We start from the raw sequence: 27,610 nt of genomic DNA, 5'->3' as shown, positions 1-27,610 counted from the left end.
TAGGGTGACAAGAGATAACAGGAAGAAACAACAGAAGAATTTTGAAAAGCATGTTAAAAATGTATTTCAGTATATCAGCTTAAATTTCTTAACTCTTTAAAGTAGGCGTCAATAGAACTCTACATTAAGGAGTAGACTGAAACGAGTCCTAAACACTGAAAAATATTTTCTTCTATGAGCTGCTTAGTTTTCTCCACTAGATGGTAGCAAAGAGCCTAAGATAAACTGAGGCTCAAGAACCTCAGAGGGCTGTTTACAGCACAACAACAAATTTAGACCATCACTCTCGCTTGCCAAGCAGGTTAACTGAATATCATTTTCCAGCCACCTGTGAAAATAAGAAGAAAAAGCCAGGCTATGTACTATGGTTTGTAGTAACAGGCAGAAAAATAACACCCAGTGCAACATGTATTGCAAACAGTGTTGCAATTGGGTGCCTTGAATGATATCATACAGTTCAAAATTATCATGCAGATCATGTTCATAAATGTTTAGAAATTGATTAGTTGCATATTTTGTAAAATTTAAGGAATAAAAAATATTTTTTTTCTTAAAAAAATTGACCTATTAAGAGTGAAGTTTTCACTTTGCTTATCAATCTGCAATTTTTAACACTATGATGTTTATTGCTATTCTTGAAAAATTGTATTGTGATGAATATAGGAAATATCTGGATTGCACAACTTTTTAAATATCTGTTGAATGACTCATCCATGCATCCATCTATCCATCCATCCATCAATTTAGTGAACCTGCTTAATCTTATTTTAGTGTCATGTGGAGTCAATGCCCATCACAGCATGTATCTATTTATTCTCAGTCGAGTGGGAATGGGATTAATATGTTGAAGGATAGATCTTAATATGAGGTGGATAGAAAATTAATTTGTTCATTCAACCTAAAGGTGACCAGAACTGAATTGCTTGCTGATTAAATGACAACTGTATATTGCATATTGAGAAAAAGAAAAGTGCTTTATATGAGAAAGAAAAATGACCTGTCTCTTAACAAGATTGCCGAATCTTATCTTAAATGTCTCACATAAATCAAAACTCTTAAAAATGCATAAATAGTGTGACTAACTTTAAAAACTGCTGGAAACACACATAAATTTAAAAAAGAAATTACATCATAAATCATTATAAATTGACTCTCTTTGCAATTGTACATGTGCATCCAGTGATGGCTAAGAATTACTACCCTGGGTTTAATTTGGCTATAGTTCTTTATTATTCTACGTAATTAGGATTTAGTGGTTTCAGAAATGAAGTGATTCTTTATTTGAACAATGCCTATCATATTTTCAAATCTGAAACTCAGGTTTATTATTATCATTTTCATCCTGCTTTACCTTGTGAGAGTCATAATTGTAAAATGCCAAGAAGGACCGACCAGCCAAACCCATTCCTAGCAACTTTCTCCACCTCATTTTCCTGGAAATTATCAGATGCTCCCATGTTATTTGAGAGAATTAATTCCTTTAGCGTGCCATGAAGTATTTTCTCCTAATGGACTAAGATGGTAAACCCCAGTTTAAGGTGTAGGAGATTCTTAACAACACAACCAAACCACTGGCCCTACTAAGTCCTCCAATATTGCTGAGCTCCTCAAACTATCATAGACATTATGGCTAGCATGTCTGAGCAGGAATTGGGTACTTGTACTCATGATCTCATTCTTTTCATCAGTTCCAAAAGCCCATGACCATAGGTGATGTAGACTTATCAATAAATTGAAAACTCCAAGCAATAAAATATCCATAATTCGCTGCTGTTTCATGGTGTTGTTGGTCAGTCTCATGATCTTCCCTGCTTTATGCAAAAACCAGGCACACAACTGAGGCAGTTGCCCACCCCCTTCCTTTACCTACAGGGAACTGGCCACTGTTAGTTGTTTTAGTTGTTTATTAATGCATTGCACATATTAAATATTTCTGCTGAAAATCCAACACACAGAATTTTCTCTAAGGCTCAAGCACACTGCGATTCAACAAAACATTGGTACTGTGATAAGTTGAGAATTGACAGCATTTCTGCAGGCTTCCACTTAGGTGACACAGTGGTTAGTGTTGCCATCTCACTCTAGATTTTGCCTTCCTGCCAGCTCTTCTTCCCTTCTTCTCCATTTGGGTAGGTTTTCATTCCATAAGCCATAGATATATGTATGTGAGAGCATGTCTGACTGTACCCTGTGATAGGACAAAGCACACTCCAGGACTGATGCCTGTCTTGTGCCTGGCATTCTTGGGTTCTTAGATGCAGCTTAATTGGGGGTTCAAGGCACCCCAACGGATGCACTATGTTACTAAATCTCCAATGAAAGGTTGCTTTTTCCTCAAAAGTTTATTTTTTTTTTATTATTTTAAGGCAACAGATAATGTAAATATGTTGATAATCAATAAATTTGATAATTAAATCCATCCTATTTAAGTAACTCTCACTTGCACATCACCTTCCCATAGAACAAACTGAGAAACATTCTGTGCTACATAAATTACAGATTACTTTACTGTTTCAGATTCAGCTTGAGAGAGGTCTCTTCTACTTGCATATATTGTATTCAGTATTTTCATCCTTTGAAAGTCAGATTGCTGTTCCTGTTAGCATACAGATCCTCAAGCTGATATTAAAATGACCACAAAGTCTGTGTGGCAGTGTCTTATGCTTGAACATGCCACCTGTATAAACAGCAGTGCGGTGGTCTGAGCGAACTTCAGTCACCCATCACACACACGAATGTGACAAGATATTCAATAAACAAAAATGTCTCTTTGATGAAGTAAATAAAAAATTGAAATTTTTGACGTAGTGATGCTCTTTGGACTCAAGGCAAGAACAATCACTGGGCAGGGCGCTAGCAGGGTGAAAACACCCACACATATAGACACAAGTGCGAGTTCAGCATTCCACCTAACCTGCATGTTTTTTTGCAGTTAACCTAATCCAGACCACTTGATGCCATATATACTCAGCAAAAAAAGAAACGTCCTCTGACTTTCAACTGTTTTTACTTTCAGTAAACTTAATGTGTAAATATTTGTATGAACACTAAAAGAGTCAACACCATAAGACATAAAATAAAAATGTTTCACAATGTGTCCCTGAATTAAGGGAGGCTCAAAATCAAAAGTACCAGTCAGTATCTGCAGTGCATCTCCTCCTCATGGACTGGACCAGATTTGTCAGTTCTTGCTGTGAGATGTTACCCCACTCTTCCACCAAGGCACCTGCAAGTTCCTGGACATTTCTGGGGAATGGCCCTAGCCCTCACCCTGCGATCCAACAGGTCCCAGACGTGCTCAATGGGATTGAGATCCGGGCTCTTCCACTGCGAGGATGATCAGCTGTCCTTCCTGTCTCCCTGTAGCGCTGTCTTAGGCGTCTCACAGTGCGGACATGGCAATTTATTGCCCTAGCCACATCAGCAGTCCTCATGCCTCCCTGCAGCATGCCTAATGCACGTTCACGCAGATGAGCAGGGACCCTGGGCATCTTTCTTTGGGTGTTTTTCACAGTCGGTAGACAAGTCTCTTTAGTGTCCTGCGTTTTTAGAACTGTGACCTTAAATGCCTACTTTCTGTAAGCTGTTAAGGTCTTAACGACCATTCCACAGGTGCATGTTAATTAATTGATTATGGTTAATTGAACATGCATGGAAAACATTGTTTAAACCCTTTACAATGAAGATCTGTAAAGTTATTTGGATTTTTAAAACATTATTGTTGAAATACACAGTCCTGAAAAGGGGACGTTTCTTTTTTTGCTGAGTATATATATTTTATTGCTTGTTTAAAAAATAAGAATGTGTTTATTTTGCCACAAGTACAATGATAAGACAAAAAATAACTTTTCTGTCATTTGAATATTGATAACATAACTTGTATACTTTTCAGAATTTTTAAACATGTTATTGTGACTTTGTAACTTTATAATTAGGAAGAATTTCTGAGATGTGACTTGGGATGTGATGTAAATATGTAGAAGTACAGTTGTTGCTCCATATATCCATTTTTTTTTTTTTATAGTTTGTCTGCCCCCAGGTATCGGTGTCAAACTCTGCCCATTGATGAGTTCCAGCTACCCCAACCCAGATCTAGATGAACTGGGTACAAAAACAGATGAATGGATGGATGAAGTTTTCAAAGCCTGCAACTTGCCATTATTAAAACTATTGTGCCAAACCATGGTTTCCAAAGAATGAAAAAAAGATGCACATTATGAAAGAAAAAGGTTTATAAATCTAAAAATAAGTATAAGTACACAAGAAACAACTTTCAGCAGGACAGAACAGTTAAGAATGACAGAACACGAGTTGCCAGATTAGAAAATTTTAAATTTGGGATACTCTTAAAATCTCTCTCTATATTACTATACTATTACTACATATAATTTATACATGCCCCCTACACACCCAGACCAATATATTATACAAAAGTAGAGACATAAGTTAAAAACATAAAGCAAGGATTTTAATGGGTTTTGAGGAAAACAAAAGTAAAATCATTTGAAAATGATTTAATACAAGCTAAAAAAATTCGGTAAAAGTGAAATCATTTGAAAATATTTATTTCATACAGACAACAGAGAAATATTATTATTATTTAATACAGACAATTAGAAAAAAGTGGGGCATGGCAAGTAGTACCAACACACTTTGTTTGCACTGTATGTTGCAATGCTGATACAGAACTGCACAGCCGCGCAGCTGAAGAGCAAATCGGTAACAGTGTCGTTGTCCTCAGTCAACCATAGCAGCTGAACAAGTTACAAACAGGCAGCAAACATTAGTTTCCTCGCTACATTTGGGCTATTTTCATCAAGAGAATCTGAGAAAAGAAAGTATAATTACTTATAAAGTTACAACTAAGTACCGTAAGAAGGTAGTAAAAATATACTGTATTTTTATTCCGAAATTTAAAAATGAACTAAATACGGGACATTTGGGTGTCCCTGAAAGGTCAGTATGGCACAGGAGAAAAAATGATCAAATATGGGACATGTCTCATATATAAAGGACGTCTGGCAACCCTACGTATAAGGACAAGCTAAAAGAATATAATTCCACCTGTGACTGTTCCTTGTTTTGGAATTGTATGTAAAATATTACTAACTACAAATGCAAATCTGCAGTCAGTTGATCCCTTTCTATGTAATCAGTAATTAAAATTCTACTGTCCACCTAATACAAACTACAACAAGATGTTTGGAAAGCAGACAGAATTGTAGGCCTGAAACTGCACACCACAAATCAACTCTGTACTGTCCTGCATAGCTCTGGTCAGGAAACGTGTTATTAAATGAAAGGCAACACTTATGCAATTCACTGTCACTTCCAGAAGAATGTAGCGGGTCACTCAGACCACTTATCACGTCAAAGTTTCTGTTCCACAACAGTGACTCTAATAAGCTCATTAAGTCTTTGCACACCTCTGCATTCCTCTGCTTTACCAGCACTGAGAAAAAATAAAGTAGAACTACAATTATATAAGCCATAATGTTGATTTAAAAATGGTGTAGTTATTGTGTACCATGTGCTGTATTGATCATGTAATGTAAGAGTGATTATTGCAAGGATCTTACATTAAATATGATATTACATGTGATATATGTAGCATGCAACAACATTTTCTTTATTAGCCTTAAAAAAATGACATGACCTTTGTCATTTTTCATGCAGGTAATTGAATTCTACAGTCTTACTAACCTCTATAAAATCACAAGATGTCTCACCTTTACTTTTATAAAATTATTACAGTTTTTCCTATATGAGCTCTGTCTTTCTCATTATATGACCAACAAGTGAACAATTTGCTAATATTATTAACAAATTGACAGACATTGTTATGTTATGGTTGTTATCAATAAAGATTCAATAACAAGCCCAAAGCATTTCTGGCAGACAACCTCCACAATACCTGAGCAAGGAGGCTGAAGAGGTTTACATTTTATCTTTTTTTGACCCAATATCTAAATTTTAAATTAGTATGTAATTATTAGGCATATTTTGGTCCAGCTTTGATTTTATTTTTTTTTTACAATAATGGTCGGGGCGGCATGGTGGCACAGTGGGTAGCGCTGTGGGTTCGCTTCCTGGGTCCTCTCTGCGTGGAGTTTGCATTTTCTCCCCGTATCTGCGTTGGTTTCCTCTGGGTACTCCGGTTTCCTCCCACAGTCCAAAGAAATGCCAGTTAGGTGCATTGGCGATCCTAAATTGTCCCTAGTGAGTGCTTGGTGTGTGGGTGTGTGTGCCCTGTGGTGGGCTGGCACCCTCCTTGGGGTCTGTTTCCTGCCTGGCTTCCTGTGTTGGCTGGGAATGGCTCCAGCAGACCCCTGTGACCCTGTAGTTAGGATATAGTGGGTTGGATAATGGATGGACAATAATGGTCTTACAACTCAGACATGGAGGGCATCATGAACAGTCCTAGTCAATTAAGATGCATTTATAATGTTAAGAAACAGAATTTGTGAATCAAATTTTGACAATTTTCTAATGGCAGGTTATTCTCAGTTTTCATATACATAATCAATATGATTCTAAGGCAGAGTTTAAAACTTGTTTATCTTTTTATTTTAATCAGCATATTACCCATTAAACACACAAAGGTGTTCATGCGTTAGATTTTATCATATTTCAGGAACTTAACATTGATATGAAGCAGATCCTGGACATTGGCATCTCAGATCACCTTTGTAACTAGAACTAAGAGGATTCATTTACTAATATTATCAGCAGTCAAACAGAATTCAGTGTATTTTTTATGCAGTTGGTAAAGCAAATAGCCAGATAGACAATTTAGTTTAAACGCTGCAATTGACACAGTAACCCCGGAAAAACATATTAGAAAAATCAATTTCTACTATAGTTCCTTAGAAAACTCCAACAGTGTGTAAACTGCAAACAGAGTGCTACAAAGCTGTGAAAAACTAAATTAACAGTACGCCATCAAATTCTGAGAACTCATGTACAGCAATATATTCTGAAAATGGATCTTATTTCTCCACAGTTATTAGTAACAGAGTTGGAAATCTGACAGTGCTATTTTCAACTGTTGACTACGTATTGAACCCTCCAACACCTATGGAGTGGATTAACAAAGTGTCAGTAAATACGCATAAAGAAGCTGCAGTGTTTTTTTTTTTGTATAGGAAAGATGAATATTACAAGACTGAATATAATATGAACTTGAAGAACAGAGTTAGTTGAACCTCCTTCCATCCGATATACCAAACTCTACTAAAATAAATATACTGGAAGTTTGTATAATCACTCAACTCAAAACACCCACCCGCCGCACCTTGTATTGAGGTTTTTTCAGACAGGTCTCTTACCGCTTGGTTCACATCATATCAAACACAGTTACTGTAAATACACATTAGTTTGAAATTCTTCAGATTCACTTAAAATGGTAAAAGTCAAACCTCTGATTAATAAAATTCTCCTTAGATGTTCTGCTGTGTATAATTGTAAACCAATCTTTACCCTATCTCTTCAAACAAAATTTGACAAAAGTGGTCTTTCACCATCTCCATAATTATGTTCCTTAAAAGTACCAGTCAGGTTTTTAGATCTAATCATCTCCTTGGTCAAAGTAGTTTGTGACTTACAGTTAAATGTTAATGTGAATAACATCCTTCTCTTAGACTCGAGGAGTTCATTTGATGCTCTAGGTCTCAGTGCTCTCTGTACTCAGACTTTGTGAGAATGCTGTAAACAGGTTTCAATCATACATGATGGAAAAACTGATTTATAGGTCTTGGTGACTTTACATCAGAAATAGTGATATTGCATATGGTGCACCTCAAGAATCAGTTCCAGGTATTTTATTATTCTCACTTTACTTGCTCCCATTAGGCATTATTTCCAAACATAAGGTAAACTACTATGCAGATGGCACACAGCTATAATTATCTAAGTCCCAGAGGCTCTTAACCCCCTGCTTAATGCCTTACTAGCATTACAGAAAGGATGAGACAGAATTTTCTTAAACTAAACAAGGAAAAACACAAATTCTAGCTTTGTTGGCAGTAAAAAAGTGAGGAATTATGAAAAAAACTTGGCCATCTGGCCTTGCAGGTGTCACAAAAATGACCAAGAGCCATAGCAAGGTTTGGGGCAACCACCCGTATATTGTTTCCTGGCTGCAAAATTGAAAAAATGATAGCACTGAGGTGCATGCTTCAGAGTTCAAAATAGAACTGAAGGGATAAGGGACAAATGGAGGCTTTTAAAGGCCAATATAGGAAATGACATCAGGGGGGTTGGAACCGGAAGGGTCTTCATCCATAGGCTTGGGCCCGGAAATGACATCAGAGGGGCCGGACTCGGAAGGATCCTCATCCATAAGTTCGGACCCGGAAGTGACTTCAAAGGGATCGGAAGCAGACTTGATGTAATCAGGACCAGGCAGGATTTCCTGTGAACTGTCTGTAGAAAAGCGAGAAAAAGGTTTCAGTGCACTCTGCTACATCCTGGTCTTGGTCGGAATTACCCTTATTCAAGTTAGCTACCTCCCATGCGCACATGTGTGACGCAGGTTAAGTTAGAAGTACAGAATCTAGCTTTTTCAATTAAAACTTAGGACACATTTGATTTTTTATATAATTGGAAAATATTGATAAATAGGCAACTAGATTATTGTAATAAGCTCCTATCAGAAATAATAAGAATATATATAAATCAACTGCAGTTTATTTAAAATGCAGTAGCAGAAATCTTACCCAAAGCAAGAAAATAGAACATGTTTGAACTATTTCTATTTGTTTTAGCATTGTTATATTGGGTATGTCTTTTAGGAATCATTTTTAGAGTCGTCTACTTTTACTTGAATATAAGACACATTCCTTTTATTTCAGAATGCCTGTAACACATCCCTAATCAGCTCTTCAAGCACCGGCCTGCTGAATGCCATGAGGGTGACGCAAAAAAGAACTGGTGACGCAACATTTTGTGGAATACATTTGCTGAGAGAGAAATGTCATGCTGTTGCACATTTGAAAATTAAAAAAAAAAACAACAAAAAACAGCTAAGACACAATTTGGTCTTTTCATGGTTTGTTGATAGTGAATCAGTTGTAAAATATAAAAATGAATACAGTGTAATCAGTTATTTTAAGATTGAAGTTCTTTGTAGCCATGAGTATGACTGTATTCATAGAATGCAACTACCAGGGAGCCCTAAATATTTTCATGCTTTAGAATCGGACTTCCCAATACTTTTTATTACAAATTACAAAATGTCTGTAGATGAAAAGATGACAGCTCATTCACATTTAAATACATAAAAAATGAAGTTAGCTCATTGTAGCTCATTAACACTTTTCAGGTACAAATAACTTGTTTTTGTTTTGTCCCTCCAGTATCTTGTGGTGGTACTCAGTGTGCGTGGAGCACTTCTGGGTGAATTCTAAAAGGAGCCAGCAGCCGCTACTCTGGGGAGCCAGAGCCAAGAGGAGAGAAACAAAACTTGCCAGAGAGAAGTAGTGGAGAAAAGGAGAAGAAAAGAATTACTGTTTTGTGGTATTGTGTTCGGGACTGTGTTGTGCACTCGTGGAAACGATGAAGACGTTCTCCACGACGGAAGAAAAAAGAAATAAAAGCCCAGATGCCTTGAACTTGTGTCCTGCATCTGTCTGTGTCAGGGCTGGCCTTTACAATATATATATATCTATATCTATCTATCTATCTATATATACACACACACATATATATATACTGTATATATATATATATATATATATATATATATATATATATATATATATATACACTAGCAAAATACCCGCGCTTTGCAGCGGAGAAGTAGTGTGTTAAAGTAGTAAAGAAAAAGAAAAAGAAACATTTTGAAAATAACATAACATGATTGTCAAAGTAATTGTTTTGTGTATTTGCCGCAGCGTCACAAAATTGTTTTCGTCTAGCTGCATCAGAAAATGTACCATGACGTCTGAAACGCCTCCTTTTTAGCAATTTCTCACAGCTTGGATTACTGCTGTTATAATCAGTTTGAGTCTACATATACATATACATACATACATACATATATATATATATAGTATATATACATAAATACATATATATACACATACATATCTTCATATATACATATCTACATATACACATATATATATATATATACATACCTATCTACATCATATATACACACACATACGTACATACATACACACACACACAAATTATATATATGTGTGTGTGTGTGTATGTATGTATGTATGTATGTATGTGTGTGTATATATAATGTAGATAGGTGTGTGTGTGTGTATATATATATATATATATACATATACACACATACACATACATATACATACATACATACACACAGGTATATATACAGTATGTGTATATATATATATATATATATGTATGTGTCTATATGTGTGTGTATATAGCTTTGGTCACTGAGTGAAAGGGAAAAATAATAAAATGTAGTCTATAAGTTATTAAACAGTAAAACATTAACGTTTTAAGAAGTAAAGCTACATTGAGCATTACTGTAGTGGTTTCGGATAAACTACATTTTAAAGACGGTGTAACACTACCGACTGGTACTTTTAAGGAACATAATTATGTAGATGGTGAAAGACCACTTTTGTCAAATTTTGTTTGAAGAGATAGGGTAAAGATTGGTTTAAAATTATACACAGCAGAACATCTAAGGAGAATTTTATTAATCAGAGGTTTGACTTTTTACGCGCCGGCTGCTCGAGTTTTGCAGGGCAGGAGACCACAGTTTTTGCAGACATGTTCACGTGATCAAAAGTCTCAGCGCTCTTTGGAGGTCATTCATATATATATATACATATATATATATATAAAAGTGATCACCCATTGGCCTTGCTCACTGAGTGCAAGGGAAAAAAATAAAATGTAGTCTATAAGCTATTAGACAGTAAAACATTAACGTTTTAAGAAGTAAAGATACACTGAGCACCAGTGGAATGGTTTCGGGTAAGCTACATTTTAAAGCCGGTATAACATAATAGGTAAGTAGTACTAACAGCAGCTAAAATGTATATGGATCATCTCTTGGTAGTTGATCCCTTTTGAAAGGCGCTACATGACGGCTGTGGTATAGAAATTACATTTTCTATGTGAACGTCCAAATTTCTGCCTGTGGTAATGTGCCTTACCGGCATTACCAGCAATTAAAAGAAAATCATTTTTGTGTCCTCTGCAGTGTTAAGAGAGAAAGGCTTTGGTTTGGGATAAAAGGAAAAAGGTGTAAAGAAAGGAAACTTGCCTTTTTCTTTAATATAGTGTAGAGAGAGGTCTTCGCTGACGATATGAGCGTCGCGGTGGGTCTCGTGTAGACTGGAGAGACGGCCCTGCCATTAACTGTCCGGGATGGCACTGTCGGTCCTCCACTCCTGTGCGTGTCTTCATAATCCGACCTGACGACCTCATAATCGTATACGTGTAAAAGAAAGTGCGAAGCACCTTAATATTAGTTTGCCACAGTCTAGAAATGGGATCCCCTGTTTACAGTTGTCTGGGCTATAGCTCATGGGAAGGGGGAAAAAAATTAAAAGTGTTTACTTTCACTTAAGGCAGAAGCGCAGTCAGCATCTCAAAGGCCAGCACAGCTACACGCGCGCACATGCGCGTGCCGGCTGCCCAACTTTTTTAGTATTTTTGCAGTGCAGGAAACACCACTTTTTGCAGACACGTTCACGTGAGCAAAACTCTCCATGCTCTTTAGAGATCTTGCTTTCTCTGTGTACTGCGTTCATAGTCAGTTCACGTGAGCCACTCGGAGTACATGCATCGAAGCTTCTGAGCTGTGCCTGTGCTATCTCTTGTGACCTCGCGATGTCCACGGCATTATTTAATGTTAGCTAAGACTTGGCACTTAAAAGTTTCTCGCTACAGCAATTTTAACTCGGTTACAAACTGATCCAAAGTCTCATTTATACCTCGTATCTTCTCATTAAACTTGTATCTCGCAAATAAAGTATTCAGCGTTTTTTTTCAGCGCTCTTTGAGGGCTCTTTCTTCTTTTCTATGTACTGCGGTCATAGCCAGTTCACGTGATTACGTGGGAGGCGTGATGATGTCACTCGCAGCTCCGCCCCCCACGGTCATCGGGCTAATGTCCATTACAGTATATGGAGAAAAATAGGTTCCAGTTATGACCATTACACGTAGAATCTGAAAATGAAACCTGCCCAACTTTTGTAAGTAAGCTGTAAGGAACGAGCCTGCCAAATTTCAGTCTTCTACCTACATGGGAACTTGGAGAATTAGTCAGTCAGTGAGTGAGTGAGTGAGTGAGTGAGTGAGTGAGTGAGTGAGTGAGTCAGTGAGGGCTTTGCCTTTTATTAGTATATATATATATATATAGTGACAAGAAGAGACATGGCAAAGGTTTGGGGCAGCCACCCATATAATCTGTATCCTGGCTGCCAAAATTAAAAGTTGAAAGCAAGTAAAGTTTACAAGACAGAGTCCAAAACAGAGCTCAATTCCAGAGGAAGGGAGTGAGGCTTTATAGGAAGTCTGGGGGAAGTGCCGGGTGTCCCGGCCGGGTTGCCCCTCCAGCCATCTGTGACTATAATATAGATATGTTTCTGTTATTGCTTTGTTGGGATTAGGTCTAAGGAATATCTAGAAGGCTTCATTTCAGAAATTAAGCTTATGATTCCTTATTCTGTTGTAAAGTTAAAATTTCTAGTGTGGTGTGCCCAAAAAGGGATATGGTTTGAAATTGCAGTCCTAATTTTTGTGTGTAAAACCTATTAAGATATAATGAGATCCCATATTTCATATTTTTCTGTGTCTACCTAGGAATGTAAGTAGAAGTCAATTAATCAGTCTCCTTTTTTTAAAAGATATGCGCGAGTAGTTTCATGGTGTTGGCAAGAAACAGACACTAATTTCCAGTTCATCACAGATTTATCATCACCATGTCATTTAATCAGATTAGAAGCCCTTACAACCTAATGTGCATAATTTATTCTTTTGACAAATGTTTTGTAATTTCCTTGTGAGTTCCCTATCTGCAATGTTTATATCTTAGCCAGGACTAATTATTTCACATCAATGTCAAGTTTATATTAAATGAGAGGAGAGACAGCAATTGTCTTTAATGTTGTGCTTTCCATGGCAGCTTTTGACTAAAGCATTAAATAAAATCAGATTAATTTCAAACAAAGAGAGTATAAATAATCTCTTTAGTTTGTGTGCAATGAATTCAAAGTTCTGCTCTGGTTTTGACTCAGTTTTTTTTTCTCTCAGCCTGTTCTGGTATACTTCAAAGGCACATTAGTAACATTCCTTACTATTTATCTATCTACTGCTCTTGGACATTAATAGTGTGGCATTTAAGCAAAGTTCTTACAAGCAACTTGTGTAAAGAAAGACACCAAGGTGAAAACCAAAGAGTTCCAATGCTGAAATCACTAGGATATCAAGAAACAAAGTTCAATTTTAAACAAACTAAAGCTCATTTTGTGTGTCTAGCCACTTTCTATCCTTCATCGTGGGAAGCAGAACAAGAGCTGAAATTCTCCAACTCAGCCTTCAATGCCCTCTGGTAGAAATGCTTAGAAAATGCTACAAGTTCATGTTTCATTAGGAGAACTTCACCTTTAGGCTTGGATTACCCAAGAATTGTTCCTGTATTTATCAAGCATCTCAGTAATACTTGTAGATATTGCACTAAATGTCTGACATGGAAAAATAATTCATCCTACCTCAGAGTAGCACATGAGAATCATTTATGAAGTTGACAAGTAGTGTGGTAGACAATAGAAGTTTAGGCACCTTCAAAACTAGACTCAATGTTGTTTTGGAAGAATTACATGGTTAGGACCGGTACATTTTCTTGGACTAAATGGCCTGTTCTTGTCCAGATTGTTCTAATGTTCTACCGTCCTACTTTTGCTCCCAGGTTAGAGTAGGAGTACATGTTTGACAGTGAATGATGTCATGAGCCTCAAACTGGCACTCACAAAGGCGTTTTGTAGTTTCCTTGGAAATCGTCATGGCATTTTGTAGTTTTCCGATACTGACACTTAGGATCCCATTCAAAGATGATAAAATAATAATAATATACTATTCAAAGTAGTAGGAGAAGAAGAAGGAAAACATTATAAAGTGGGATATTGAGCTGTATATAATTGTTGTCACTTTGCAACAACATCAAGAATATACTGTAACAAGCACAAATATGTAAGACTAAGAAGTACACACCAAACAAGTGTAAAGCTCTGCAAAAGACACATTTATTTAACATTGAATGTTTCACAGTCGTACTTTCAGAAGAATCTTTCTGCTGTTTAGTGTCATGGGAAATGTCTTGTAAAGTAACAGTTTTGGAAACTAGCCATGGCTTGCATCGCTTCTGAAGTCGAGTTCACTCCAGTTTTCCCAATTCCCTTCCAGATTTGCGTGTCTCTATCAGTCGTCTCCCACCTTATCTTCTGCAAGGCTCGATTTATCCAGTGCCTTGAGAGTCCATGCCTGCTTTCTTGATCTTTTCTGGGCTCACCTCACATGAAGTGGTGGGGAAATGTATAAATATGTGTATTACCTAACGTGTTGTAAAGACTATCAGAGTTTGGTTCAAAGTTTGAGAAATTGTTGGTTGTGACACATCAAAATCATTGTTATCGCATAGCTGCATTTTCCCTGTGGCCAAAATGTGTAAAATTGCCTGAGTGTTTCTTTGCTTACATGGAACAATTTGTGGACCTACAAGATTTCTTCAGGATTTTGTTACATCATTTGATTCAGTTCATTTTTGCTCAGTGCTTCCAAAACATTTAGCCTTTCCCAGAATATGTGTGCCAATGTCTGCCTGAATGCCAGCTTCTGAGAGTTTAAGAACTCTTTTAAATCCTTGTGAAGTTAGGAGTAGTTTTCTAAATTATTAATATTAATAACATTCTTTTACTCCTGCTGCTAAGAATAGGGTAAAATTTGCATCACTCTAAGATTTTTGTGCCAGTTAGGACTGTTTTCCTACTCTGTGATCGCTTGATAAATATGGACACTAGAGTTCTCCATGATCTTTATCTATGTAACACACTCTGCAGTAGAGTTTATTTAATTTATGCAACACTTAAAGCATTTGGACAGGACACATATAAGAAATGGAAGCTAAGGAAGGTTTTGTAAAAATTACCAAATTTGTTTTTCATTCAAATGTTGTCACCCATTTCAAAGACAATGCTGATCATGCTGGATAAGTCACACAGCAGTCTCTTTGCTGGGTGCGCGGTGATAGAAACAAGCCATAATGAAAATGTTTTTCAATAAATTTTTAAACTCACTAAAATAGACTAAACTGTCAAATACTGATAAACAGGCTGCTACAAAGTCTGCAAATGTTCAAAACAATCCATATTTGATCTGTGGTAAGCTCTCCAACAAGCTATGATTTTACCAGTTGAAATTTTTATTTAGTATTTTACACCATTTGGTTTAAACTTTGAATTGTTATTTATCTGAACTTTGTAACTTTCACATCATTCTTTAACAGACATCTTATAAACCATGTGTGATGATATAAACAGCAATACAGAAGTCTCACTTTGTTTAAGGCAGCTGTCCACATGCAGATAAAGCTGTGTATGTGGGGTGCTATAAATCCAAAATATTTAGTATTCATACACAGTTAGCTATAACTATATAGATAAGGTGAGACAAAATAATGAACAGGTTAACTTCCATGATAATATGATAAATCAGTCTTAAAACTGCTATATGACATTTATTCAGAGATAGAATAAGCTTCCTTCAACTATTCACTATCTGGGTCATGAGGACATCTCCAAAAAAATGTAAACAACGTTGTGTGGTGGATAGCAGGGGGCTATGCCCAGCCGGGATGCCTGGAAGGACCCGGAGAGGGACTATACCTCCCCTGGGCCATGAGAGGGCAGCCGCCCCTGGTTTGTATTTGGGGCCACGGGAACTAAGCATGGAAGCTCAGTTGTTGTGGCAATTTAAAAAAAAAAAAACATATTGTATTTAAAATTGTGCAGTAGTGACTTTATTTTACGTCTTTCTGCCAGAAGGTGGTATACAAGAGTCTGAAAGAAACCCTTCCAGTGAATGAAACGAATGCTGACATTTTACAGGAGATTTGTATATTACTGTGAAAAGAATGCTATGGGCAAAAAAGCAGCATGTGCATACAATTGTGGAAAGCATTAAAAAATCCACAATAGCACAAGACATTATATATACTATATATATATATATATATATATATATATGTGGTATGCTTACATTTTTCAACTTGTTTAATTGGCTACTTCATTCTATACAAGGAAAGAATTTTTAGATAGCTTTTTCTGATTGTTTAGCTGTCTGTGTTTTCATTGGTGGGGCTGAGATCCAAGTTTCATGGATTGTCTCTGTAACATATTGTTTTTGATCTGTTCTGTGTGTTTTTTTAAATCTGAATTTTGTTCATTAAATTGAAAGGTTATTCTAATGACACCACAGAAATAAAAATTACATCAACAGCTATAACTGTGCTTCTCATGCATTTAAAAGTTCAAAGAAACTGAGAGAATTTAAATTTTACTGCCAAGATCCAAAGATAAAAGGATGAGAATTATTATATGAAAAAAGGCTACATATTACACACCAAATTTGGTACCCTACTGCTACCAAAAAGGAAAGTGTGGCTACCTCTACCAATAACAATGAGGCAGCATTCCTCATTTGTCATAGCTAATTCAATTCTGTCATTTTTCATCATTGTTGATATTTTTTTATAATATTCTAATAGGAATATGTACTGTGGCCAGGAAGTGCACCACTGCATTCAGGTAAATAGCCGGGGTACCAACCGGGTCACCCAAAAACAGAAAGATGTCCTTTAGGGCCCAAGAAACACAAATATAAAATGTCTCTGCTTAGACATAAAAAATCAGCAATAGGTTGGGGCTCAGTTCTCTCTGAACAGCAGGTCAGAATGTGACCAACACATTATATATTTATTTAACAATAAGCATGTGTAGTCGATAAAAAGTGATTTAATCAGACATTTTCTCATAAGCGACACATAATATCAAGAGGTATTACCCACATGATTTCTGAAAGAAGAAACTCACAAATAAATGATATATAATTTGTTAAGATGCCTAGTGCTTAATAGCCATGCTCTAGGTCAGATTTCCCTTAAATAAATAACTGAAACTTCTCTTCAGAATAAAAGAATATATAAACTATTTTAATTATATGACATACTTGTTTAATATTCATTTCAGCAGTAGAAGAAAGCCGTGTACACATCAATATTTTATATTGACTTCCATCCACCCATCATCAGGCCCACTTAACTAGTTTAGGTTAGAGTTAGGGTTAGCAGTATTGGAAGGAGCTCATTCAGACAGCACTGAGTGCAAAGCAGGAACAATCTGTGCTGTTAGTTCATCATGAAGATATTTAAAATATGTTGCTTTACATAGCAATAAAACTATTTCAATATTATTGTATATTTGTTTTGTACATTTTTTTATTGGACTGATATTACAGCGATCTGTTTTATATTTTTTCTTCAACCTTTGCTATGTTGTAGCTGGGGTCTTTAATGTAGTTTCATTTATTTTGTTTGTTACTATTTAAACATGTTTATTGTGCACATAGTTCTTTCTGTCCTTTTTAAAATAATTTTTATTGTTTATGTATTTTTAATTCTGAATTATTTTTTTTTAGTTATGTTCCCTATCTCCTTAAGATAGCATTTAAGTGGTGAGCAAAGCATACCATGAAATAGCTGGAAGACCACCCTTGGCTTATATATTTCTGGGAAGAGAGTTTGGTCCTCCAAATTATCATTGAGAGTTGTTTGTGGAAGGTCGTTATTTGTTAGCACCTTTTGATTTTTTTTAATTATGAATTTTGGATTTGCTTTACTTTTTCTTGCTTGCCATTTTGGCATAATTGTTTTGCTCTATCTTGATTTTTTTTGTAATAAATCTCATTTTTTAAAGAGCCAGCATGTTTCACATTTTTTCTTGTCTCTGTCTTTATTATTTTTTTTACTAAAGATTCTAAGGACTGATATGTTGTCGGGTTTTCGACTTTTGTATCCATGTAGGCCACCACCTAATTAAAATTGGTGGTAAAATACATCTTAAACTCTAGGCCTCAGCAAGGTTAGGGCTAGATTTTGTAAGATCATGCCTCATTTTGATATTCTGGGTGACAGATAATAAACAACTGTAGTTTTGTCATTTAACACAAATTGCGCAAACCTTCCCAAATTTAAAAAATTGCTTTGCTGGCTTTTTACTTTAATCAAAACAATATCTTCTCTTCTGTAACATCCCAAAAAACTTCTACTACTCAATTTAACTGAAAGTGGTCATTCAGGACTTCATTGAGAAATTTTGATGGCCATGAGAGCCACAACCATCCTTCTAACTCCACAATCCTTAGACCTCTGGCGGATAACATCATGGCCCCAGAATTACTGAGGTAGGGGGGATGCTGTTGATACAGTTACATCTTGCTCTAACTCCTCTGGTGTCCCTACACACCCAGCCCAAGCAGGCAACACAATCCCAGTTCTATGACTATGAGCTCTTCACCAACCAGGTGTTGTCTTATCTTGTACTCTCTTCCAATTGTTTCCTTATAAGCGAAAGTTAGACGCCCCTACCAAACAGTGTCATGTCTACACCAGATCCCTTAGGAGATGCTATTTACTTCCAGCTTCTATTGTCTCTTGCGTAAAGCCCTTACTTATTGAATTTTTGGTGCAGCTATCACATACAGAGGACACACTGTTATCCAGGTTCATTTAAGTCTTGTTTTCCGACATATGCTGTCAGTACCTTCATGTACCTCCACTAAATACTATTATACTACTGACCAAACATGTTAACCAACCATTTTTTATCTATGTGAAAAATTTCATAACCGATGCAGGGCAATGCTGCCTTACAGCTTTTGTATAATATGGTTTTATGTTAATTGCCAAAGATGAATATTTTCTGGTATATGTGCCGTAAGCGTGAATGTAGATGTCAAAGTGAGGATACCCTAGAATGGGTTGGCATCTCCTCAAACATTTAAAGGATGAATTAACTTAAGAAAATTGAATTATTTATTTTTCTGACCTTTTATAAAAAATATTTGACGTCTAGATTTGTTAGCATTTCAAGTTTGACATCTGTTAGTAAGAACAGACATTAAGAAGAATTTCTTGTGGGTATAACAAATTGACACTAGCCTTTCTAGACTACATTCACGAAATCTTGGGATGTTTCAAGTCATGTTTCATCTTCCCTTTATTCTATATTACTAACCTCTGTGCTTTTAAGCTCTGGGCTACATAACCTCTAAGATGTCTACAGTTGTTAAATCAAATACTAGCTTCATTAAACCTGTGCAGTGTGCATATTCTCAACATTTTTATGAGTAAATCCTTCCATATTACAAGCACATGCCAGGTTGCTTGGTATCTTTACTGTAAATTGAGTGGTGTGCCTGGGTATGCCCTGTAAGGAACTTAAATAGCATTTCAGTTTGGCTTCCAACTTATACCTATTGAATTCTGGAATAGTTGTTGCTCCCTTCATGGTCCTGACCAAGACAAATTTAATACAAAATAGGATGAGTAGCTGCTTTGTTTTAGCAGCTGAGGTTTTAAGAACCTTTTAGGATTTTACATATGCTGATTCTAGGGTTAAATACAATACTTGTTAGCATTTGAGAAAAAGAAAGACAAAGAATGCAATGTGTTGGCAAAAGGCCATTTTCATAAAGCTGATATTCATTAAATAAAACATGCAAGCACCTCATTACATGCAAATTTATGCAAATATGTTTCCCTTTTTAATCTCATTTCATTACAATCCATTTTGCAAATCTAAAAAGTACTTCTGTGATATCAATGTAATATATAAACTGATAGCCTAAAATATATCTTTTGTAAAGAAAATTTTAATGAATTTAACGATTTAAATAATAGCATATTTAGAATTTAGATTGTTTTGGAAAGGTGTCTGACTGGCCAATTTTTGTCAGAAGCAAGAGCATCAAAAGATATAAAAGGACAATCCCATTAGAAATCTTCTGTATCTTCTGAGAAAGTGGGAGAGATACACTGGAAATGAAGGGTCTGGAATTTGAAGATACTGTCAGGAATGTTGCTCGGAAAGTAAAATCTCCCAGGGCACCCAAAAGATAGAGAGAAAGTCACATCTTAAGATCCTCAGGAGAATCTTCCAGGAAGGCAGAGGGTGAGCAATCCAGTATACATCAGCAGTGACTGATGGGACTGAGATCTATTATGAGAGACCACAGGATCTACTGACCAACAGGCACTATTACATGTTTCTGTATTGGAATCTTGGGAACAGTGTTGTCCATTTAAGAGCACAGGTAGCATGAAAAATGCAGTGCAGACATAGACCTCTTATAAGGCTGACTTTGAACTTGATATGATTTTTCAGAAGTGACTCCAGGATGGCTTTTAAATTTTTTTCAAACTAGATTCAGCAGTGGAAATACATTTATGATGATAGATTGCAGAACTGAGAATGAGGCAATGGTTTAGGAAAGAAACGATACAGAGAGAAAGAGAGAGAATAACAGGGAAGAGTGATATCATAGTATATTGCAAGTAGGCAAGAGGGACTGCCACCCCAATAGGTAGACAGGTTCTTAACTCAGTGGTAGCCACTAGGTCCAGGAGGCACTTATTGCTTTGCTTTGTGTGTCTACGTGTTATCAAAAAAACTTACCTTATGTTACACACGTGCACATGGGAGGCAGTCTAAGGGCTTAAATGGGTGTAGGATGCCGAGCCGGGGGTTGATAAGCGGTACTAATGCTTTTTCTCCCTCTTCCACAGACCACCAGAAGGAAAGCCCAGTTAAGACTCCGTCCACTTCCCCTGCTCCATCACATCCTCCTGCAGACCTCATTTCCACCTGAAATCCCACCCCTTCCTGTCCTCCAAGCCTTCACTCTGTTATCCAGTAACGATTGGCTCAATCTTATATGATTACTCTGTTTTGCTCTTGTAGTTTACTTTTGCATTATATGGGGTGGATTCCACAACTCTTTATCTTTGTTTTCTCATATTTCTTCACATTTATTAAATTAGACAAACAGGATTCTAGCTGACACTGAGGGGAAGCACATTCAGAACAGAATGCAGGTAGCTTGTATTAAATCTCTCATTAACTTGGAGCAGATTAAGTCCTGAGACCCTGGTACAACTTAACAAATTGTTAACCTGGATACAAACTAAATATTTGATCACCTTTCTTCCATATTTTTAACATACATACAGTAAGTAGATAGATAAATAGTACTTTGCCCTAATGTGAAATCTAGCTTTTACAGAAGCTGAAGAAATATACAAGTATTATAACAAACAACAACCTCCCTTAAACACACACAAGAATGACAAAAAAGCGGAATAACATGTCTGCTAAAAACATCCATCCATCCATTATCCAACCCACTATATAATAACTACAGAGTCACGGGGGTCTCCTTGAGCCAATCCCGCCAACACAGGGTGCAAGGCAGGAAACAAACCCTGGGCAGAGAGCGCACACACACACCTGCCTGTCTTTGGACTGAGTGAGGAAACCGGAGTTTTTTTTTTTACCGGAGATCATGCAAACTCCACACACACTCCTAACTGCGAGGCAGCAGTGCTACCACTGCGCAACCATGCCGCCCACCTGCTAAAAACATCCATCCATCTATTATCCAACCCGCTGTATCCTAACTACAGGGTCACAGGGGTCTGCTGGAGCCAATCCCAACCAACACAGGGCACAAGGCAGGAAACAAACCCCAGGCAGGGCACCAGCCCACTGCCAGGTTCACACACACACACAAAGCACACACTATGGACAATTTAGAATTGCCAATGCACTTAACCTGCATGTGTTTGTACTGTGGGAGGAAACCCACATGGACACAGGGTGAACATGCAAACTCCACGCAGGGAGGACCCGCGAAGTGAACCCTGGTCTCCTAACCACGAGGCAGCAGTGCTACCACTGTGCCACCGTGCCGCCTGCCTGCTAAAAACAGTGTGGTGTTATATAGATTTACTGCCATAAAAATGCAGGACCCTTAATAGCATTTGTTGACACAGTTCTGTTCAATAATTCATTGAAAGATGTACCCAGTGTTACCATGTCACAGACAGGATGTGTAGTATTGTTCATAATGCCAATATTTTTGTCTTCATTCTCTCCTGCTCTACTACCTCCAGTGAATGCTTGAGCCTGCCTTCTTATTTAGCGGGTTGATTTGGTGGACCTCTCTTGAAGTAATATTACCTGTCTATAAAATCGCACTGGCCATCACAGAGCTGTAGAACATGTAAAGGATGCGAACAGCCAAATTACAGGAGCACATTCAGTTATGCCCTTCCTTATATAATTCCTCTTTGTTACTTGACCCATCCAGCTTGTCATTGATGTGGACCCCGCAGTGTACCACCTTGCAGAATAATAACAGGGAGTATAGGTTCTTTGAGGTGATGAAAGTCAATGTTCAGGCACAAAATAAAGGATAAAATATATATATGTATTTTTTAAATACTAGACCAAAAAACTAGCTGTTGATTTGAACTGCAGCATTGGCCACTTGCTTTTTTTAAGCTAACACTTCCCTGCTACAAAAATGCCGGTGAATAAACATTAGGATATGGATTCTAATGCATTTAATGGAAGTTCAAAACAGCCTAATGCCAAAAAAAGAAAGTTAAGTCAAACAGGAATTATTAATGTTCAAAACCAGAAAAACACTAATTAACTTACTAACTATATGCACAAACTTAGATGTGAGTATATACCTGTTTCTGGCTTATAAACTATCACACCAGGGACATCATTTAGCACAACTTTCAGGACTCCATCCATAGCAGCCATCCAACTTTTCATGGTATTGAAAACTTTATGCAGTGGCATTCACAGTGAAAACAAAAGAGTGCAGTGGCAGAATAAAAACAATATTTTTTAACCTCCTGAGCCCTAAGTCAATAACCAGTTCTTTGGTATTGCTGAACTGAGTTGCAGACAGAAACAAAGCCAGAAACAAAGTTCTCCACCTGACTCGTATACTCCTTATCAATACACTTGATTTGCATAAAATCATCTAAGAAGTTTCTGCAATTTAAATGACCTGGAGTTATACTCATAGTCTGAGGTATGCAGCGTAAACATCAAATGTGACAGCACTGTTCTATGTGGATATATATACACTCTACAATATATATTAATAAGCATATATATATATATATATATATATATATATATATATATATATATATATATATATATATATATATATATATATATATATTATATTGTGGACACTAGGGGTCGCTGTTGCCCCGAGAAACCCACCAGACAGACGTCCAAGACACACTTGTAAAAAGCATTTAAATATTTTTCTTCAATTACAGTGCACAAAGCACCACACACGCCACAATTCTTCAATAATAATACAATAAGCAATAATCACAATCCTCCACTCCTCCCAGCAGCTCCGTCACTCCACCACCCAACTCCGGCTCCCTTTGCTGGTCTTCAGCAGTCCTTTAAGTAGTCCATGACCCGGAAGTATTCCTCCTGGGTTAAACGCCACATCTTCCGTTCTCAAGTAGCACGGAAGTACTGCGGGCTTCCGTCCTTGTGACTGCGAAGTACTTCCGGGTTGTCGTAACAGTAGGAGTTTCCAGGTTCATTGTGAGCTCCCCTTGGCAGCACTCACGGCACCCAACAGAGCTGAGGAAATGGACTCCATGTCCCAGGATGCCTTCAGGAAATCCGGGGGAACCATTGCCATCCAGGGGAGGTGCCACCTAGTGTCCCGGGGGATGCAGCGCCCTGAAAAGGATGCCTTCCTCCATTCTTCTTTTCCAGGGACGGCCTGGCCAGACTGAACCACCGGCCGTCCCTCACAATATTTATATATATCTTCTTATATAATACGCTACCATGGCTGTTTATTTGTCTGTCCAAGATTTTAAATCACCTGTAGCTCGCAAACCGTTTCACCTATTGACTTGAAATTTGGCACACATATACTATGTGATGTCTACTATCTGCTTTCGGGGTGATGATTTTTATTACTCTTTTTATTTTTATTTTATTTTATTGTAGAATCAACTCTCTGCAGCGCGCAGCAGGGCGGCCGTGCGGCGCATGCATACAGGCACTGTTCTCTTTCCCTACCACCTTCATGGTCACTTCCCCTACCTCTTCATATCTTTAATCATCCTTGAAGCAGATTGAAGATTTAAGTGCCAGCTTAAGTGAAAAATGTAAGTAATTGCAACACAAAAACTAACTTAATCAGTTTTAACGCGAAAAGATGCCGATGAAAGAAGAGAAGAAGTGGGCCGTTAGGGTGAAGAAAAGAAGAGCTTCTCAGAAAGCAGTAAGCGCATCAACCTCTGAGCAAATGAATGCTAAACGTATAGAGAAAGAGGATGAAAACTAGGAATGCTGAAGTCAAGTGTATTTACTGCATGTTATCATGCAGTACACTGTTTCTGGTATATATATATATTTATATTTACACTAGCTGCAGTACCTGTCAGAGACAGGTAACAGAATAATTTTAAAATATTTGCTATCTCTTGCCTTATGTGTACCTTCAGTGCCTTTCTTCGATATTCGCATATGTCTGAACTATCTCTTTACTGGCGCTCTCTCTCAAGTGCATTCTAATAAATCCAGCTTCTCAGACACTCATTATTTTCAAGATGCCTTTCTTTTCTCCTGTCTGGTTTTATACTTTCTGGTTTTCAAGGTAACTCTCTTAGTGTGTGTCTTTACTGCTTCTCGTGCATCTCACACTGACACTTTCTGTTTTGTCATGTTACCAAAGCCAAGCTGACAAATCAAATTACACTGAGGAACTGGACTCATATATATAGTGGCAGACTGCCAGGACGCCTCAATAATGGAAGGACTGGGGTAGAGAGCTTTTTCTGGACCCTGTCTCCCCCGGAAAGCTAGAGGGCAGACAGCTTGCAGTAGGGCCATGAGTTTGGAGCATAGATGTTCAACATTGTTGGGGCCCATGGCCACCGCCAGGGGGCACCTGGACATTTGCCGAGCCCTGTTTGGCAGCACTTCCACCACACCTAGAAGTGCTTCTGGAAGAAGCTCATTGGACACCTGGAGTGCTTCTGGGTGTCCTATAAAAGGAGCCAGCTGCCACTACTCGATGAGCCAGAGTCAGGAAGAGGTGTATGATGCTTAAAGGGAGAGACGTGGAGGCACAGAAGAAGAAGCAGACAAGGCTTTTGGCTTGGACTGTGTTTTGGTGCTTGGTGTGCTGTGAAGTGGGGAACAACAGAAAAGTACTTCCCCACGGGAATAAACATGCGCTGTATGGAAAACCCGTGTCTCTGCCTGTCTGTGTCAGTTTAGGGCAGCTGTACACACCTCTGGGCTTCATATATATATATATATATATATATATATATATATATATATATATATATATATATATACAGTATATATAATGTCTTTTATGATACTAAACATTGATGTAGGAATGGAAATATATTTGATAAATGCTTTCATTCAATTCATTAAATTAATTATTTTGTGACTTTAAATTGTCCCTATATGAGATAAATATACATTGCCCTGTGATTGACCTGAACTTCCTCCAGGACTGGTCCCTGTCTTGAACACTTTTATGCTAGGACTTTCATTTCTTAAACCCCATATAAAAAAGAGCAGATAATGAAAAATAATGGATGGATTGTATACAGTAAGTGTATAGTTTTTGTAGTGTGTAGTGTTTTTGAATAAAAATAAAACTGATATCATATTGTGAAATATTTTGCACCACTACTCCTACTTCTGTGAAAGAAAATAACATTTTGCAATCCATCTGTGCAATTGACGTGACACTTAACTGATCTGTAAGAAAGTGATTTTACAAAACATTGGGGAAAACTTTAAACTGTCTGTCATTACTAAGTGTTTATACCTTTTAAAAGATGACAATGAAGAACAAGAAGCAATGTAATGAATAGTATTGTCAATCACTTCAAAACCTGCAGTCATTCACGGGACAATAAATAAAAAATGATATGAATGGTGTCTTTGTTATAAATAGCATAGTTTTATACACAACAGATCTTGCACGGCATGCTGAGTAATATCAATGTCTCATCCTGTCTGTTCTTTCTAAAGCAATACAAGATGATGACTGGTAGTATGACTGCTGTGATCTACAATAGCACTTAGCTTCAAACATATGTTAAACAATTAAATGCTTTGGAAAGAACCATTGAAGCAGCATTCTTAAGCATGCACTGAAAAAAACATTCAAAGATTATTGCAGTGTGACAGAACTAATATATTGTCACCGGTACTCAAAGAAGCAAGAGACTCTAAAGTGGCCATTCACAATACTTTTAAGAAGTTCAGACGGGCCTGAATGTGATGTGACACCTACAATTCTCTCATGGATGGTTACAAATGTGTTCTGTCTTCATTCTCATGCTATATACAGTGCATCCGGAAAGTATTCACAGCGCATCACTTTTCCACATTTTGTTATGTTACAGCCTTATTCCAAAATGGATTAAATTCATTTTTTTCCTCAGAATTCTACACACAACACCCCATAATGACAACATGAAAAAAGTTTACTTGAGGTTTTTGCAAATTTATTAAAAATAAAAAAATGAGAAAGCACATGTACATAAGTATTCACAGCCTTTGCCATGAAGCTCAAAATTGAGCTCAGGTGCATCCTGTTTCCCCTGATCATCCTTGAGATGTTTAATTGGAGTCTACCTGTGGTAAATTCAGGTGATTGGACATGATTTGGAAAGGCACACATCTGTCTATAGAAGGTCCTACAGTTGACAGTTCATGTCAGAGCACAAACCAAGCATGAAGTCAAAGGAATTGTCTGTAGACCTCTGAGACAGGATTGTCTCGAGGCACAAATCTGGGGAAGGTTACAGAAAAATTTCTGCTGCTTTAAAGGTCCCAATGAGCACAGTGGCCTCCATCATTCGTAATTGGAAGAAGTTCAAAACCACCAGGACTCTTCCTAGAGCTGGCCGACCATCTAAACTGAGCGATCGGGGGAGAAGGGCCTTAGTCAGGGAGGTGACCAAGAACCCGATGGTCACTCTGTCAGAGCTCCAGAGGTCCTCTGTGGAGAGGGGAGAACTTTCCAGAAGGACAACCATCTCTGCAGCAATCCAACAACCCTAAGCACACAGCCAAGATATCAAAGGAGTGGCTTCAGGACAACTCTGTGAATGTTCTTGAGTGGCCCAGCCAGAGCCCAGACTTGAATCCGATTGAACATCTCTGGAGAGATCTTAAAATGGCTGTGCACCGACGCTTCCCATCCAACCTGATGGAGCTTGAGAGGTGCTGCAAAGAGGAATGGGCGAAACTGGCCAAGGATAGGTGTGCCAAGCTTGTGGCATCATATTCAAAAAGACTTAAGGCTGTAATTGCTGCCAAAGGTGCATCGACAAAGTATTGAGCAAAGGCTGTGAATACTTATGTACGTGGGATTTCTCAGTTTTTTTATTTTTAATACATTTGCAAAAACCTCAAGTAAACTTTCTTCACATTGTCATTATGGGGTGTTGTGTGTA

The 27,610-nt window shown here is 37.4% G+C and overlaps 1 protein-coding gene across 1 annotated transcript in view; it reads right to left on the bottom strand.

Annotated features, from left to right (window-relative positions):
- LOC120539182 (putative thiamine transporter SLC35F3) overlaps nucleotides 1-27,610 on the bottom strand; it is a 75,375-nt gene that overhangs the window by 20,087 nt on the left and 27,678 nt on the right. The window lies entirely within an intron of this gene.

The sequence above is a fragment of the Polypterus senegalus genome, chromosome 11, assembly GCF_016835505.1.
Source record: "Polypterus senegalus isolate Bchr_013 chromosome 11, ASM1683550v1, whole genome shotgun sequence".
In the NCBI taxonomy this organism is placed as follows: domain Eukaryota; kingdom Metazoa; phylum Chordata; class Cladistia; order Polypteriformes; family Polypteridae; genus Polypterus; species Polypterus senegalus.
The sequence above is the reverse complement of the archived record's forward strand: the minus strand, read 5'-3'. Positions and strand labels throughout refer to the sequence as shown.